The following is an 18,976-nucleotide window of genomic DNA, read 5'->3' on the forward strand; positions in this document are numbered from 1 at the left end:
CCTTCTCTTCCTCCTGAATATTCAGTTATGTCACCCTGGCTTTGACATCAATACTAGACTAGAACACCTAACTATTGATATTATGTTAGATCTTAATGATTCTTTGCCAATTTAAGTCTTTGTTCTGAGAATGGGTACAATGAATATGGCCACAAGATGGCAGCATGTTCATATGTTGTGTATATAAAAGTCAAAGTGGTTAAATGTTTTACTAGAAAGCCTGTTAGCAGAGCTACCCTGTAATATAGTCTGCCAATAATTTGCATGCCATTAGGATTGGCAGAAAGTTGTGGTGAGAACTCTATTTCTTGATGCCATTTTCTAGCTGTTAAGATGGTGTTTAATAGTGATGATTGAACCGAACGCATAGAGCCCCAGTTCAATCAGAACTTTGCTATAGGTTTGGTTTGGCTAAAACTCAAACTTAAAGGGGTTCTCCACCATAAGGTGATTTTAGTATGTACCTGGCAGATAGTAATGGACATGCTTAGGAAGGATCTGCGCTTGTTTTGGGGCTAAATGGCTATGTTGTGAGATTACCATAACACTGTGGCTAGCTTTTTGTGAACTTGTATTTCCTGTTTGACTTTTTTTTTTTACTACAAATCCCACAATTCCATTTTCCTCCCACACATCAGCCACCCCACCCATTAAAAAACATAAATGAGCTGCATCCATCAAAAGACTTGTAGCTTTCAATCAGGGTACCTACAGCTGTTGCATTAGTTACAGATTGATCTCTCTCCCACCAAGCAATCTCTCCACCTATTGAAGCAGACAGGCTCACTGTCATCAGCTGACTAGTGAGTCAGGTCTCGGCTGCATTGCAAGCTGGGAAAAATCCGAGACAACAGTCATTTTGTATGCTGATAAAAATAAATATTTGGGTGAAAATCACAGAAGAATTGTGAGAAAACCGTCACACACAGGTACAGGCACTATATTATGAACGACACTAACTTTACAGCCCCTGTAGCATAGTCAAATAAAAAAAATCCTGGAATACCCCTTTAGGGCAGTTTGGTTCAGCAGAACCTGCTTAAATAACATCAGCTACATGGCAGAAAAGAGGAAGGATCACATGACTTCACTGACTCAATAGCTTTCAAATAGCTCTCCCAGCCAATCAGGAGGCATTAGAGTGGTGATGTCAAAACCACTACAATAGCCTATGCACATTTTAGAGATAGCAGGTGTTTACTACAGGGTGGGCCATTTATATGGATACACCTTAAGTAAAATGGGAATGGTTGGTGATATGAACTTCCTGTTTGTGGCACATTAGTATATGTGAGGGGGGAAACTTTTCAAGATGGGTGGTGACCATGGTGGCCATTTTGAATCCAACTTTTGTTTTTTCAATAGGAAGAGGGTGATGTGACACGTCAAACTTATTGGGAATTTCACAAGAAAAACAATGATGTGCTTGGTTTTAATTTAACTTTATTCTTTCATGAGTTATTTACAAGTTTCTGACCACTTATAAAATGTGTTCAATGTGCTGCCCATTGTGTTGGATTGTCAATGCAACCCTCTTCTCCCACTCTTCACACACTGATAACAACACCGCAGGAGAAATGCTAGCACAGGCTTCCAGTATCCGTAGTTTCAGGTGCTGCAGAATGGGCAAAACAAAAATTGGAACAGGACCCTCAGTTTACACAGAAGATTTTGTTCAGTGATGAGGCAAACTTTTATGTGAATGGTGAAGTTAACAAACAAAACCACCGCTATTGGTTTGACACTAACCCACATTGGATAGATCCCCCCAAGACTGTTGGAACACAAAAATTGATGGTATGGTGTGGTATATGGGGTACAAAGATAGTGGGGCCATTCTTCATCAATGGAAACCTCAAGGCCACTGGACATGCAAAATTGCTACATGATGATGTGTTTCCCTCTTTATGCACTGAAGCTGGTACGTTCCCTGAGTTTTTCCAGCAAGATGGTGCACCACCACATTATGGGTGTCAGGTCCGAGCATTCCTAGATGAACAGTTTCCTGGAAAGTGGATTGGTCATCGTGGACCAGTTGAATGGCCCCCAATGTCTCCCGATCGGACCCCCTTAAACTTTTATCTTTGGGGTCATCTGAAGGCAATTGTCTATGCTGTGAAGATACGAGATGTGCAGCACCTGAAACTACGGATACTGGAAGCCTGTGCTAGCATTTCTCCTGTGGTGTTATCAGTGTGTGAAGAGTGGGAGAAGAGGGTTGCATTGACAATCCAACACAATGGGCAGCACATTGAACACATTTTATAAGTGATCAGAAACTTGTAAATAACTCATGAAAGATTAAAGTTACGTTAAAACTAGGGATGCACCCATATATCGTCCCGTGCATACAACCATAGAGACGCAGGAGGACCGCAGGATCGTCGCAGGAGAACGTACGCCGGCCGGGGCCTGGTAAGTGACCGCGTCATCTTGTTCAGTGTTCCGGTCACCGCTCCTCCGGTCCTGGCACCTACTGCTATGGTCCATATGCCATAGCAGTAGATGTGACCTCGGGCCGGAGGAACGGTGACCGGATCACTGTGGGGGCAGCAGTACAGACATACAGCCTCCAGCCATAAACTGTATATGGCTGGAAGCTGTATGTCTGTGGGGTGGGGGGAAGCTGCCTACTATTGTGGGGGAGCTGCCTAATATTGTTGGGGGGAGCTGCCTACAAATGTGGGGGAAGCTGCCTAATATTGTTGGGGGAGAGCTGCCTACAAATGTGGGGGGGGGGGGAGCTGCCTAATATTGTTGGGGGGGAGCTGCCTACAAATGTGGGGGAGCTGCCTAATATTGTGTGGGGGAGCTGCCTAATATTGTGGGGGAGCTGCCTAATATTGTGGGGGGGCTGCCTAATATTGTTGGGGTGGAGCTGCCTAATATTGTGGGGGGGGAGAGCTGCCTAATATTGTGGGGGGGGGAGCTGCCTAAAATTGTTGTGGGGAGCTGCCTAATATTGTTGTGGGGAACTGCCTAATATTGTGGGGGAACTGCCTACTATTGAGGGGGAACTGCCTACTATTGTGGGGGAACTGCTGACCTAACGTGGAGGGGGGGGAGAGCTGCCTAATATTGTTGGGGGGAGCTGCCTAATATTGTGGGGGAACTGCCTACTATTGTGGGGGAAATGCTGACCTATTGTGGGGGAGCTGCCTACTATTGTGGAGGAGCTGCTTACTATTGTGGGGGAGCTGCCTACTATTGTGGGGGAGCTGCCTACTATTGTGGGGGAAATGCTGACCTAATGTGGGGGAGCTGCCTACTATTGTGGGGGAGCTGCCTATTAATGTGAGGGAACTCCCGACCTAATGTGGGGGAACTCCCGACCTAATGTGGGGGAGCTGGCAATCTAATGTGGGGGAATCTAATGAGCGGAGCGCTGCATTTTACCAGAAGACAGGGAGAAGTAATTTTCGGTTTCGGTATCGGTTTCGGCCGGACATTTTTTTAAATTTCGGTTTCGTTTTGGTTCTGAAATTTCCATTTCGGTGCACCTCTAGTTAAAACCAAGCACGTCATTGTTTTTTTTTTGTGAAATTCCAAATAAGTTTGATGTGTCACATGACCCTCTTCCTATTGAAAAAACTAAAGTTGGATTCAAAATGGCTGACTTCAAAATGGCCGCCATTGTCACCACCCATCTTGAAAAGTTTCCCCCCTCACTAATGTGCCACAAACAGGAAGTTAATATCACCAACCATTCCCATTTTATTAAGGTGTATGCATATAAATGGCCCACCCTGTATAATAACTGTAGTAGAGCAGCAGAGAGTGTTTTGCATCTGTCAGTGTCAGTGAGTGTTTTGCATCTGTAAGTGCAAAATCTGTTTTATTGGAAGTTAAGTGTGCCAGATTTGTGTTTTTTTTGTTTGGTTTTACACTTACTAAAAAAAAGTAGTGCATAGAGGGTTTTGTGCACTTTCTAGAATGCCAATGCTGTTGTCATACCCTAAATGTTAACCATTTATCAAAGCTTATAATAAGCCAAAAAGGGATAATTTTTTTACCACTTGGAAAAAGTAATTGCTTCTGTTGATACCTCTGTGTGCACATAAAGACTGGTAGGCATGTGCCTCTAAAAAGGGATTGGTTTTGGACACTAATTTTATAAAGCACCACATATCTAGTGCAACCTGTTAGTTACCATCCGGTACCATCCGTTTACCCATAGCCATACATGTTGCTGTAACTTTGAAATTAACTTTGCTGTAAAACAGGTCAGAAGTACATAGATACACTCCTAGGCGATATGCAGGACTTTTAGAGTAGGGTCACACACCGCACATCTGCATCATATTTGACGATGCAGATGCACTGCCGGCAGTCACAGAGCGACTGCAGAGCAAGTTCCCTGTAGCTCTGTGTGCTGGATTTCCTGCTGGCAGTCACGAGCTGACACACCTAGCTACCTGGCTGCAGCAGGGAGATCGCTCCGCAGTTGCTCTGTGACTGCCAGTAGCAAATTCGCAGCATTAAATATGCTGCGGATGCACTGTGTGTGACCCTACCCTTAGTGCTCTTAGGCAGTGTTATACCAACATTTTTGGGCTATTGCTGAAGTACAGGTTTGGACATAAGTAATTCTGTTTCTACCAGAACTTTTTGCCAGAGTTCAAACCCGCAGAACCAAACTTTAGAAGATATGTAGGTATGTCAAAGGTATGCTGAAATAATGCAGTGTACCGGCAGCTGCCCAGTCATCTTAATGGTCTGAATCTAGTCAACTAGTGAGTATGTCAACTGTATGTGTGTTGTTTTAGCAGGACTGCTGGGAAAGATTTAGCAAAAGCCGTGTAGAGTTGCCCCTTAACAACTTAAAAAAAAAAATAAGCAATTTGTTTCGTTGCTATGGGCAACTAGTCAACTTTTTGCTCTGCACAGGTTTTGATAAATCTCCTCCCTGCTTTGCTTTTGAGCCCCGTATAACAAACATACATGTGGGAAATCCTAAATGTACTCTCTAGTTGATCACCTTGTGCAAGCTGATGTACACTGTAAAGTCCGTGTTAACCCAGCCTATGCAGGGCTGAGCTACGGTTATGTAAGTGAATATTTTTTTTTATTTTTTTTTGTCATTTAAATGTGACTGTCAGATACAAAAACCTTTTATATGTTGTACATTTTGGCAAAAAACATTAACCTTTCTAGTATACTTCATAAGAAAATGTTATTTCCTTTTTATAGAAATCCTGGCTTATAAAATCATGGCTTTTTCCCAAGCTGAAGCACAGGCATGGACAAAGTTCTGTAAGCAAGGGTGGGCTAGCACTCCTCTGTGCTCACTCCTGTCTGAAAGTACTCCTCTGTGCTCTCTCCTCTCTGATAATACTCCTCTGTGCTCTCTCCTGTCTGATAGGACTCCTCTGTGCTCTCTCCTATCTGATAGGACTCATTGGCGCTCTCTCCTGTCTGATAGAACACCTCTGTGCTCTCTCTTGTCTGATAGCACTCCTCTGTGCTCTCTCCTGTCTGATAGTACTCCTGTGTGCTCTATCCTGTCTGATAGGACTCCATCGTGCTCTCTCCTGTCTGATAGTACTCCTCTGTGCTCTCTCCTGTCTGATAGCACTCCTCTGTGCTCTCTCCTGTCTGATAGTACTCCTGTGTGCTCTATCCTGTCTGATAGGACTCCATTGTGCTCTCTCCTGTCTGATAGTACTCCTCTGTGCTCTCTCCTGTCTGATAGTACTCCTCTGTGTTCTCTCCTGTCTGATAGTACTCCTCTGTGTGCTCTCCTGTCCGATAGTACTCCTCTGTGCTCTCTCCTGTCTGAAAGGACTCCTCTGTACTCTCTCCTGTCTGAAAGGACTACTCTGTGCTCTCTCCTGTCTGAAATGACTCCTCTGTGCTCTCTCCTGTCTGATAGGACTCCTCTGTGCTCTCTCCTGTCTGATAGGACTCCTCCGTGCTCTCTCCTGTATGATAGGACTCCTCCGTGCTCTCTCCTGTATGATAAGACTCCTCTGTGCTCTCTCCTGGCTGATAGCACTCCTCTGTGCTCTCTCCTGTTTGGTAGCACTCCTCTGTACTCTCTCCTGTCTGATAGTACTCCTCTGTGCTCTCTCCTGTCTGATAGGACTCCTTTCTATCTCCTGTATGATAAGACTCCTCTGTTCTCTCTCCTGTCTGATAGTACTCCTCTGTGCTCTCTCTTGTCTCATAGTACTCCTCTGTGCTCTATCCTGACTGATAATACTCCTCTGTGCTCTCCCTTATCTGATAGCACTCCTCTGTACTCTCTCCTGTCTGATAGGACTCCTCTGTGCTCTCTCTCAGTGCTAGACCACCCTCACTTACTGGACTTTGTCCATGCCTGTGCTTCAACTTGGACAAAGCATGAATTTATAAGCCATGATTTCTATAAAAAGGAAACACATTTTTCTTATAAAGTATATTAGAAAGGTTAATGTTTTGGGGCGGAGCCTGACCGCTGAGCTGGATGGCCGCTTGAGAGAGCAGCTCTCCACAGCCAAGACCTAAACCTGCATAAAAGTGCCCTTCCACCCTACGAAAATGGCCAATAAAGAAAAGAACAAGTCTGGGGAAACCCCTGGCTCTGTGAAATCAAACAAAAACTAATCTAATATGGCGCAGTAGTTTGGTAAAAGCTTACTCAGAGCCCGGCGCATGCTTCCAAGATTGCGTTGGCTACTGCAAGCGAGGCTGAACGGGAGGACGACTCAGATGCGGACAGCATTCCTAGCTACCAAGTGGACTCGGGAGGTGAAGAGACTCGCAGTCTCCTCTTCCGCTCGGTGATAAAGAAGACGGTCCATCAGTCGGTTACGAAGGCGCTGCAAGGAGTACAGATGAGTCACTCCTTACCTACGCTTCCTAAACTGACAGCTTGGTCTACAGCGGAGAAGCAGAAGTCACCTAAAGCCCACAAGGCAGTGAAGAAGAACCAAGGCGAAGGAGCAGACCTGAGGTGACTATCATGCTTTTTGTTTCTCCTGTCTTGTTGTTTTGGAGCTCTTGAGCTCACCATATTCCCCTTGCTGGGGATATCCCTGAAGACTACTCTTTTTGGTTCCTTTATTTGCCTTTTGTTCTTTTTTTATTTTTGTTTTTATTCATCACTCTCCTTCATATGGACTGTCCCTCCTGTCTTTCCACCTCGGACAGGATATCAGTGGCCTTCCTGCAGGAGACGCATTTTAAACAGGGACGTATACCCAAACTACCCACTTACTATTTTTATCTTTGGTATAAAAGCGGGAGCACAAACTCTTCTTCCAGAGGAGTCTCTATCGCATTGCATAAGGATGTTCCCTTTCAACTCATGGCTCAGCATGACTGGTGATGCAGGGCTATATTTTTAAAAGGTAAGGTTGGCACCAGGACATACACCCTTGCTTGACTGTACCCTTCTAACAAACGTACCCTTCTAACAAATGTCAGGTTTGCTGGCTGCTGAGGGCGTTTTCTGAGGGACCCATTCTGACCTCAATGTTGCACTTGACCCCAAATGGGACACGTCTTTGAGACATTCTGCTATCTCCTCGGTGGCCCTGTGCACCTTGAGAAATAAACTTCAATCCCTCGGCCTAGTGGATATCTGACATTGCATGCACCCGAGTGACCGTACATACACATTTTTCTCCGCACTTATCAGCGCAGCGCCTGGACTATCTCCTCTGTCATGACGGCTTACTCCAATCTGTTATTGGTTCGGATGTGAGCCCTTGCACGTTATCGGACCATGCCCCTGTTCAGGCAACGTTCCCCTTTTCACAACTGCCCCTAAGGGACTGGACTTGGAGGTTGAATGATTTACTTCTAGATCACACAAATGAGGTCCTGCCTTAGATGAACAGCTGAGGTCCTTTTTTGATATTAATACTATGCCGGATGTTCCCTTCACTACTGTTTGGGAGACTCATGAATGTTATATGAGGGGTCTACTGATAGCGTTAGGAACGAAACTCAAAAAGGCCAGGTCCAAGGCTATTGATGCACTTTTGAATAAGATATCCCATTTGGAAAACAGGGACCATTCCTCGACTGACTCGGAGATTGCAGGGGAACTAACAAAGATGAGGGAGGATTTGAGGGATCTGCTTCATAGCAAATATGCTGCTAATGTCACCTGTTTTAAGCAGAAAATTTTCCTTCATGGGGACAAGGGGGGGGGGGCAGACTTATTTCCACAATGATTAAGAAGCGGAGAGCCCAAATGTTCATACATACTATAAAGTTGAGGTATGGTCGACAGTGTTCAGGCACAACGGCTATTGCATCGGCCTTCTCTGCCTATTACACTTTCTTGTACAACCTGTCACCCGCTGCTACTACGCCCCTGGATAGGACACCAGCTATCAAGTCCTTCTTGGGCAAGTTGAATCTCCCTGGCCTTTCTGCAGAAGACTGTTCTTCACTACTCAGTCCCTGCACTGAGGAGGAGGTTGGGAAGGTTCTCTCTTCTTTCCCAGTAGGGAAGAGCCCGGGGCCAGATGGCCTTAGTCTACCATACTTTAAAGAATTTAAACATAACCTACTCCGGTCTCTGTCAGTGTGGTGCAATGCGCTACTCTCTGGTGAGCCCTTGTCGTCCCAGGCACTGGAGGCATACATCACTGTCCTTCCCAAAGAGGGCAAAGATGCTACACTTTGTTCTAACTATAGGCTCATTTCTTTTCTCAATTTGGATGTGAAGATTTGGGCCAAGCTTCTCTCACTCCGGATTGGGGGGCTCCTATCAGGACTTATCCTGGTTGATCAGACGGGGTTCATCAAGGGTAAGAAAGTTAGGGACAATGCGCACAGGGTACTACATATAATTCACCATGCTAGACATACCAACACGCCCTTTCTTCTTTTGGGAACGGATGCCGAGAAGGCGTTTGATAGGGTTGCCTGGGATTACCTTCATCACACCATGCTTGGATTTCATTTCCCACTACCTTTTGTACAGGCCATAATGTGTCTCTACTCTGACCCGAAGGTCAAATCAGGATCAATGGCACCCTGTCTCCCCACTTCTCAATTCGGAATGGGATGAGACAGGGTTGCCCTCTCTCCCCGACCCTGTACATCTTGGTTATGGAAACACTTTTGCAAGGCTTATGCCAGAACGATGTCATACGAGGGATCGCAGTAGGGGAGAGCACACATTCGCGGATCACTTATTTATCATGACCACCAACCCACAGCAATTCCTCCCTAAAATACAGTCCCTCATTGAACATTATGGCACCTTGTCTAATTTTAAAGTAAACTATAACAAATCTGAAATTTTAAATGTCACACTTTCCCCAGCTTTGGCTGCTTCCCTGCAATCTTCATCTCCGTACTGCTGGCCGTTGAAGGGTGTTAAATAACTAGTTCACTAGATGACCTTTTTACAGTTAATTATGTACCACTATTTAACAAAATGAAGACACAGATTGAACAATATAAGTTACCCTATCTTTCTTGGATAGGGTGTAGGAATCTCTTGCAAACCTACCTTATTCCAGCAGTGCTGTACACCCTGATAATGGTTCCTATAGTCTTGCCTATCCATCACCTTCAACAATGGAAACGACTGTTCCACACATTTCTGTGGTCAGGCCGGAAGACACGTTTACCATATGCTCTTCTGATTCAGGGCAAGGGGTCAGGGGGACTGGGGGTCCCAAAAGTTTCTCAACTGTATAGGGCAGTACATTTGCAGAGATGGGCGGAGCTATTAGAAGAGATGAGGTCCTCTTCAGAACAATCTCTAGAATACCATCACTTGACCCAGACGGTAGGTTTAGCCTCCAGAGCTCTCTGGCTCCCCTCGACACATTCTCTCCGCTTAGTGATCAACCCTCTAATGAAAGCTACCTTACTGCTTAAACAAACTTATGACAACAGACATACTGACAGGGATGCCTAGCTCACTTATACCATACATCTCGCACCCTGAATCGACAGATGTGGACTATATTTGGTTACAGCTGGATTGTGTCTCACTTAAAGCGTACCCCTCAGATCCAACAATTTTTTTTAAATATATCACTCAGTACCTAATTCTGACCATGTACATCTAATTTTTGTGTCTTAGCACCTTTAATTATTTTTTATTACACTTTTAATTTAGCTCACTAGTCTGAATTCCTCTCAAAGGGAGGGGGTGTGGCCTCACTGTACAGGTCTCCGCCCCCTCCCTCAGTATTTTGTCTGCTCACATCTCCCCTTACATTAGCAAAACTACAACTCCCAGCTTGTCCTCCCTGGAAGTAGCGGGACACAAGCTGACAGTGGGAGGATTTTATCTCCAGCTGTGAGCCCTGTCCTCACAGCTGTCAATCAAGGAAGTGTGTCCATGACATAAGTGATGATGCATGGACACAGCAGGACTAGTATGGGGGGGGGGGGTCTGAGCGCTGGGACCCCCTGTGATCTCCTGTACGGGGCCGCGGCTGTCCCGTGCAGGGGGCGTGCCGGCCGCAGCATGACGTTGCAGCCGGCACGCCTCCTCCATACATCTCTATGGGAGAGGCGGGGAGGCAGCGTTCGTGCCTCCCCCATAGAACTGTATGGGGACGGGTAGGAGACGGGGCGTCACCGTCGACCTCTAGGTCGACGCTACGCGCCTTAGCGCTCACCATGAGCGCTAATGGCGGCGCAATGTTAGGGAGATCTCCGGGGGTCCTAGGGGTCGGACCCCCCGCAATCAAACACTTATCCCCTATCCTGTGGATAGGGGATGTGTCATACCACTGCAGTTGTCCTTTAATTAGGAGGGCATGTGCAGCTATGCTCAGGGTGTGTGTCCTTTGGGACGATCTTAATTGGTTGGAGAGGGTGGCATTAGTTGCTCCCCGATCAAAGCTTACTCTACGTTTTAATACGTTCTACTATGGTGCAGGAAGCTGAGTCCTTGGTTCCACTGTTTTTGCTTTCATGGGAAAAAGAGTTGGATGTATCACTTACTGTGGAGGAACTTAGGGAGGTGCTGAGAAACTCTCACGGCTTTTCCAAATGTGTCAAGCTGCAGGAGGGCCACTACAAACTCCTCACTAGATGCTATCGTACACCGGAATTACTACATCATTGGGGCCTCGCCCCTACAGACATATTCTGGAGGTGCCAGGCGGGTAAGGGTACTTTCTCACATATATGGTGGTCCTGCCCAGACATTGTTGCATTTTGGATGGAAATTGGTAAGCTAATCTCTATCATAATGGGCAAACAGATTAGGTTGACGCCCCCCCTAGTGCTCCTAAGATTATCAAATGCGGATTGTAAACACCATAAAAAGTCATTAGTGGCCCACTTGCTCTCTGTGGCAAAGGCTTTGATACCCCTTCATTGGCTACAGGTGCTGCCACCCACGCTAACCCATTGGCATCAGAAAGTAGGTGAATTGTGTAGAATGGAAGAATTGGCCAGCTGGAGTACCTACACTCACGATAGCTTTTTGAAAATTTGGTCACCGTGGTTAAACTACTCCAAGGGCCCGTCGACATTTCCCCCCTCCTCTTCCACTTCACCCCCTTCTTCTTCTCCCCCGACTTCCTCCTGTCTCTCTCCCTCCTGACCTTGCACGCTTTCTGGACCGGACCTCCTCGCCTCCTCTCCTCCTCTTCACCTTTTCTTCAATTTCTCTTTCCAGTACTTCACTCCCTGTCTCTCCTGCCTCATATATCCAGCCCTCTGTTTCCTACCATTTATGTCTAACCGACGTCTCTCACTGGGCAGCCTTCTTATTATTCTCTATCCTTATCATACCTTTGCCCCCCCCCCCTTACCGCACCTCATTCTCACCCCACCTCCCCCTCACGACCCCTGTCTCCTCTTCAGTTTGCTATTCTTTACCTTAAGTTGCTTCTCTTCTTTATTTCCTAACTTTAACTTTCCCTATCTCCTCGGTAATGTTAAACCCCGGGTTATATGTTCTTTCAGTTATTTTACCATACACACACACCCAAGTGTCGTAGTCTAGAGATAATGGAAGGTTCTGGTATATCTGGAATCAGTCTTTAGGGGGAGTTCTCCCTACACCCTATACTTTCTGGCTCTTCAGTGGGGTCTCACCGCCCTTGTGTTGACTCCCCATGTGAGGGGCCCAAAAAGATCTTACTTCTTGACACTTCTAGTTTTCTGGTGTGTTGATACATCCCCTACCCCTCCCCACCGCTTCCCTATAGTATTCTGTTTTTCTGTACAATTTGTATATTTTGCTGTGGGCCGCAGCAGAGAAGTGCCCTTTGCTACATCTGCTCCTCCTTGGAGCTCGGATCTCTAACGCGGCACTCTCTTGTTTTGCCTTACAAGTTTATGTACTATGTTGCTTCTCTTGTCTGGAGCCTGTGTGCCCACTGACTTGTCCTATGCTATATCCAAATGAGTGTCTCTGTTGTACAGTTTTGTACCCTGTTTATGAAAATTTTAAATAAAGAATTGACAAAAAAAAGGTTAATGTTTTATCAAGATGTACAACATATAAAAAGTTTTTGTATCTGACAGTGCCCATTTAAAGCTCCCAATTCACTGAAACACATAGTTTAAGGGACTGTAGAAGCAGTCTAGAGAATACTCGCACTCTATACTAAGATATAACTACTTTAACCCCTGGGTCTGCTCCATGCACAGCTGTTTACTGCACTGAAATTCAGGTTATGGCTGTTTGATCATTAACCCCTTAAGGACTCAGGGTTTTTCCATTTTTGCCCTTTCGTTTTTTCCTCCTTACCTTTTAAAAATCATAACCCTTTAATTTTTCCACCTAAAAATCCATATTATGGCTTATTTTTTGCGTAACCAATTCTACTTTGCAGTGACATCAGTCATTTTACACAAAAATTCACGACAAAACAGAAAAAAAAAAACATTGTGCGACAAAATCGAAGAAAAAATGCAATTTTTAACTTTTGGGGGCTTCCGTTTCTACGCAGTGCATATTTCGGTAAAAATGACACCTTATCATTATTCTGTAGGTCCATACGGTTAATATGATACCCAACTTATATAGGTTTGATTTTGTCGTACTTCTGGAAAAAATCATAACTACATGCAGAAAAATGTATACTGTTACGCCGAGCGCTCCGGGTCCCCGCTCCTCCCCGGAGCGCTCGCAGCGTCCTCTCATTCGCAGCGCCCCGGTCAGACCTGCTGACCGGGTGCGCTGCAATATCACTCCCAGCCGGGTCGCGATTCGCGATGCGGGAGGCGCCCGCTCGCGATGCGCATCCCGGCTCCCGTACCTGACCCGTTCCCCGTCTGTCTTGTCCTGGCGCACGCGCGCCCTAAGGAGCGTCGGGTCTCTGCAATTTAAAGGGCCACTGCGCCACTGATTGGCGCAGCAGGCTTAATCAGAATGTTCACCTGTGCACTCCCTACTTATACCTCACTTCCCCTGCACTCCCTCGCCGGATCTTGTTGCCATTGTGCCAGTGAAAGCGTTCCCTTGTGTGTTCCTAGCCTGTGTTCCAGACCTCCTGCCGTTGCCCCTGACTACGATCCTTGCTGCCTGCCCTGACCTTCTGCTACGTCCGACCTTGCTCTTGTCTACTCCCTTGTACCGCGCTTATCTTCAGCAGTCAGAGAGGTTGAGCCGTTGCTGGTGGATACGACCTGGTTGCTACCGCCGCTGCAAGACCATCCCGCTTTGCGGCGGGCTCTGGTGAATACCAGTAGCAAATTAGAACCGGTCCACCAACACGGTCCACGCCAATCCCTCTCTGGCACAGAGGATCCACCTCCAGCCAGCCGAATCGTGACAGTAGATCCGGCCATGGATCCCGCTGAAGTCCCGCTGCCAGTTGTCGCCGACCTCACCACGGTGGTCGCCCAGCAGTCGCAACAGATAGCGCAACAAGGCCACCAGCTGTTTCAACTGACCGTGATGCTACAGCAGCTATTACGACAACTCCAGCAATCTTCTCCTCCGCCAGCACCTGCACCTACTCCGCAGCGAGTGGCCGCTTCAAGCCTTCAGTTATCCTTGCCGGATAAATTTGATGGGGACTCTAAGTTTTGCCGTGGCTTTCTTTCGCAATGTTCCCTGCACTTGGAGATGATGTCGGACCAGTTTCCTACTGAAAGGTCTAAGGTGGCTTTCGTAGTCAGCCTTCTGTCTGGGAAAGCTCTGTCATGGGCCACACCGCTCTGGGACCGCAATGACCCTGTCACTGCCTCTGTACACTCCTTCTTCACGGAGATTCGAAGTGTCTTTGAGGAACCTGCCCGAGCCTCTTCTGCTGAGACTGCCCTACTGAACCTGGTCCAGGGTAATTCTTCTGTTGGCGAGTACGCCATCCAATTCCGTACTCTTGCCTTCGAATTATCCTGGAATAACGAGGCCCTCTGCGCGACCTTTAAAAAAGGCCTATCCAGTAACATTAAAGATGTGCTGGCCGCACAAGAAATTCCTGCTAACCTCCATGAACTTATTCATCTTGCCACCCGCATTGACATGCGTTTTTCCGAAAGGCGTCAGGAGCTCCGCCAGGATATGGACTTTGTTCGCACGAGGCGGTTTTTCTCCCCTGCTCCTCTCTCCTCTGGTCCTCTGCAATCCGTTCCTGTGCCTCCCGCCGTGGAGGCTATGCAAGTTGACCGGTCTCGCTTGACACCTCAAGAGAGGACACGACGCCGCATGGAGAATCTTTGCCTGTACTGTGCCAGTACCGAACATTTCTTGAAGGATTGTCCTATCCGTCCTCCCCGCCTGGAAAGACGTACGCTGACTCCGCACAAAGATGAGACAGCTCTTGATGTGAACTCTGCTTCTCCACGCCCTACTGTGCCTGTGCGGATATCTTCTTCTACCTTCTCCTTCTCTGCTATGGCCTTCTTGGATTCCGGATCTGCAGGAAATTTTATTTTGGCCTCTCTCATCAACAGGTTCAACATCCCGGTGACCAGTCACGCCAGACCCCTCTACATCAATTCTGTTAACAATGAAAGATTGGACTGTACCGTGCGTTACCGCACGGAACCTCTCCTAATGTGCATCGGACCCCATCACGAAAAAATAGAATTTTTGGTCCTCTCCAACTGCACTTCAGAAATTCTTCTTGGATTACCGTGACTTCAACGCCATTCCCCAACCCTTGATTGGTCCACAGGAGAAATCAAGAACTGGGGTACTTCTTGTCACAGGGACTTTCTTAAACCGGTTCCCAGTACTCCCTGTCGTGACCCTGTGGTTCCCCAGGTATCCGGTCTTCCTAAGGCTTATATGGACTATGCTGATGTTTTTTGCAAAAAGCAAGCAGAGACTTTACCTCCTCACAGGCCTTATGACTGTCCTATTGACCTCCTCCCGGGTACTACTCCACCCCGGGGCAGAATCTATCCTCTGTCTGCTCCAGAGACTCTAGCCATGTCGGAGTACATCCAGGAGAATTTAAAAAAGGGGTTTATCTGCAAGTCCTCCTCTCCTGCCGGAGCTGGATTTTTTTTTGTGTCCAATATAGATGGCTCCCTATGCCCTTGCATTGATTACTGCGGACTTAATAAAATCACGGTAAAAAAACGCTACCCCTTACCTCTTATTTCGGAACTCTTTGATCGCCTACAAGGCGCCCACATCTTTACCAAACTGGACTTAAGAGGTGCTTATAATCTCATCCGCATCAGGGAGGGGGACGAATGGAAGACTGCATTTAACACCAGAGATGGACACTTTGAGTATCTGGGCATGCCCTTTGGCCTGTGCAACGCCCCTGCCGTCTTCCAAGACTTTGTTAATTAAATTTTTCGTGATCTCCTATATTCCTGTGTTGTGGTTTATCTGGAAGATATTCTGATTTTTTCTGCCAACTTAGAAGAACACCGCCAGCGTGTCCGCATGGTTCTTCAGAGACTTCGGGACAATCAACTTTATGCCAAAATGGAGAAATGTCTCTTTGAATGTCAATCTCTTCCTTTCCTAGGATACTTGGTCTCTGGCCAGGGACTACAAATGGACCCTGATAAACTTTCTGCCGTCTTAGATTGGCCACGCCCCTCCGGACTCCGTGCTATCCAACGTTTTTGGGGGTTCGCCAATTATTACAGACAATTCATTCCACACTTCTCCACTATTGTGGCCCCTATCGTGGCTTTAACCAAGAAAAATGCCAATCCTAAGTCCTGGTCTCCCCAAGCGGAAGACGCATTTAAACATCTCAAGTCTGCCTTTTCTTCTGCTCCCGTGCTCTCCAGACCTGACCCATCTAAACCCTTTCTATTGGAGGTAGATGCCTCCTCTGTGGGAGCTGGAGCTGTCCTTCTACAAAAAAATTCTTCCGGGCATGCTGTTACTTGTGGTTTTTTTTCTAGGACCTTCTCTCCGGCGGAGAGAAACTACTCCATTGGTGATCGAGAACTACTGGCCATTAAATTGGCGCTTGAGGAATGGAGGCACCTGCTGGAGGGATCAAAATTTCCAGTTATCATATACACTGATCACAAGAATCTCTCCTATCTCCAGTCTGCCCAATGACTGAACCCTCGCCAGGCTAGGTGGTCGTTGTTCTTTGCCCGTTTTAACTTTGAAATCCATTTTCGCCCTGCTGACAAGAACATTAGGGCCGATGCCCTCTCTCGTTCTTCTGATGCCTCTGAAATAGAGGTCTCTCCGCAACACATCATTCCTCCGGACTGTCTGATCTCCACTTCTACAGCTTCCATCAGGCAAACTCCTCCAGGGAAGACCTTCGTTTCTCTACGCCAGCGTCTCGGGATTCTCAAATGGGGACACTCCTCCCACCTCGCAGGCCATGCGGGCATCAAAAAATCCTTGCAACTCATCTCTCGATTTTATTGGTGGCCGATTCTGGAGACTGATGTTGTTGATTTCGTGCGGGCCTGTACTGTCTGTGCCCGGGATAAGACTCCTCACCAGAAGCCTGCTGGTCTTCTTCATCCTCTACCTGTTCCTGAACAGCCTTGGTCACAGATTGGTATGGACTTTATTACGGACTTGCCCTTATCCCGTGGCAACACAGTTGTTTGGGTGGTCGTTGATCGATTTTCCAAGATGGCACATTTTATTCCTCTTCCTGGTCTTCCTTCAGCGCCTCAGTTGGCAAAGCAATTTTTTGTACACATTTTTCGCCTTCACGGTTTGCCCACGCATATCGTCTCGGATAGAGGCGTCCAATTCGTGTCTAAATTCTGGAGGGCCCTCTGTAAACAGCTCAAGATCAAATTAAACTTCTCTTCTTCTTATCATCCCCAATCCAATGGGCAAGTAGAAAGAATTAATCAGGTCCTGGGTGACTATTTACGGCATTTTGTTTCCTCCCACCAGGATGACTGGGCAGATCTTCTACCATGGGCCGAATTCTCATACAACTTCAGAGTCTCCGAATCTTCTGCTAAATCCCCTTTTTACGTGGTGTACGGCCATCACCCTCTTCCTCCCCTCCCTACTCCCTTGCCCTCTGGTTTGCCCGCTGTGGATGAAGTGACTCGTGATCTTTCCACCATATGGAAAGAAACCCAAAATTCTCTTTTACAGGCTTCATCCCGGATGAAAAGATTTGCTGATAAAAAAAGAAGAACTCCCCCCATTTTTGCTCCCGGAGACAAGGTATGGCTCTCCGCTAAATATGTCCGCTTTCGTGTCCCCAGTTACAAACTGGGACCACGCTATCTTGGTCCTTTCAAAATCTTGTGCCAGATTAACCCTGTCTCTTACAAACTCCTTCTTCCTCCTTCTCTCCGTATTCCCAATGCCTTCCATGTCTCTCTCCTTAAACCACTCATCATTAACCGCTTCTCTCCCAAAGTTGTTTCTCCCACTCCTGTTTCCGGTTCATCTGACGTCTTCTCTGTGAAGGACATTCTGGCCTCCAAGACTGTCAGAGGTAAAAGATTTTTTTTAGTGGATTGGGAAAACTGTGGCCCAGAGGAGAGATCCTGGGAACCTGAGGACAACATCCTAGACAAAAGTCTTATCCTCAGGTTCTCAGGCCCCAAGAAGAGGGGGAGACCCAAGGGGGGGGGGGGGTACTGTTACGCCGAGCGCTCCGGGTCCCCGCTCCTCCCCGGAGCGCTCACAGCATCCTCTCATTCGCAGCACCCCGGTCAGACCTGCTGACCGGGTGCGCTGCAATATCACTCCCAGCCGGGATGCGATTCGCGATGCGGGAGGCGCCCGCTCGCGATGCGCATCCCGGCTCCCGTACCTGACCCGTTCCCCGTCTGTCTTGTCCCGGCGCGCGCGGCCCCGCTCCTTAGGGAGCGCGCGCGCCGGGTCTCTGCAAGTTAAAGGGCCACTGCGCCACTGATTGGCGCAGCAGGCTTAATCAGTATGTTCACCTGTGCACTCCCTACTTATACCTCACTTCCCCTGCACTCCCTCGCCGGATCTTGTTGCCATTGTGCCAGTGAAAGCGTTCCCTTGTGTGTTCCTAGCCTGTGTTCCAGACCTCCTGCCGTTGCCCCTGACTACGATCCTTGCTGCCTGCCCTGACCTTCTGCTACGTCCGACCTTGCTCTTGTCTACTCCCTTGTACCGCGCTTATCTTCAGCAGTCAGAGAGGTTGAGCCGTTGCTGGTGGATATGACCTGGTTGCTACCGCCGCTGCAAGACCATCCCGCTTTGCGGCGGGCTCTGGTGAATACCAGTAGCAACTTAGAACCGGTCCACCAACACGGTCCACGCCAATCCCTCTCTGGCACAGAGGATCCACCTCCAGCCAGCCGAATCGTGACATATACGTTTAAAAATGTCCTCTTCTGACCCCTATAACTTTTTTATTTTTCCACGTACAGGGCGGTATGAGGGCTCATTTATTGCGCCGTGATCTGAAGTGTTTATCGGTACAATTTGTGTTTTGATCGGACTTTTTGATCACTTTGTATTCATTTGTTAATGGTATAAAAAGTGACCAAAATACGCTTTTTTGGACTTTGGAATTTTTTTACTTATACGCCATTGACCGTGCGGTTTAATTAACGATATGTTTTTATAGTTCGGACATTTACGCACGCGGCGATACCACATATGTTTATTTTTATTTACACTGTTATTTTTTTTATGGGAAAAGGGGGGTGATTCAAA

The sequence above is a fragment of the Hyla sarda genome, chromosome 8 (genome assembly GCF_029499605.1).
Source record: "Hyla sarda isolate aHylSar1 chromosome 8, aHylSar1.hap1, whole genome shotgun sequence".
Lineage (NCBI taxonomy): Eukaryota > Metazoa > Chordata > Amphibia > Anura > Hylidae > Hyla > Hyla sarda.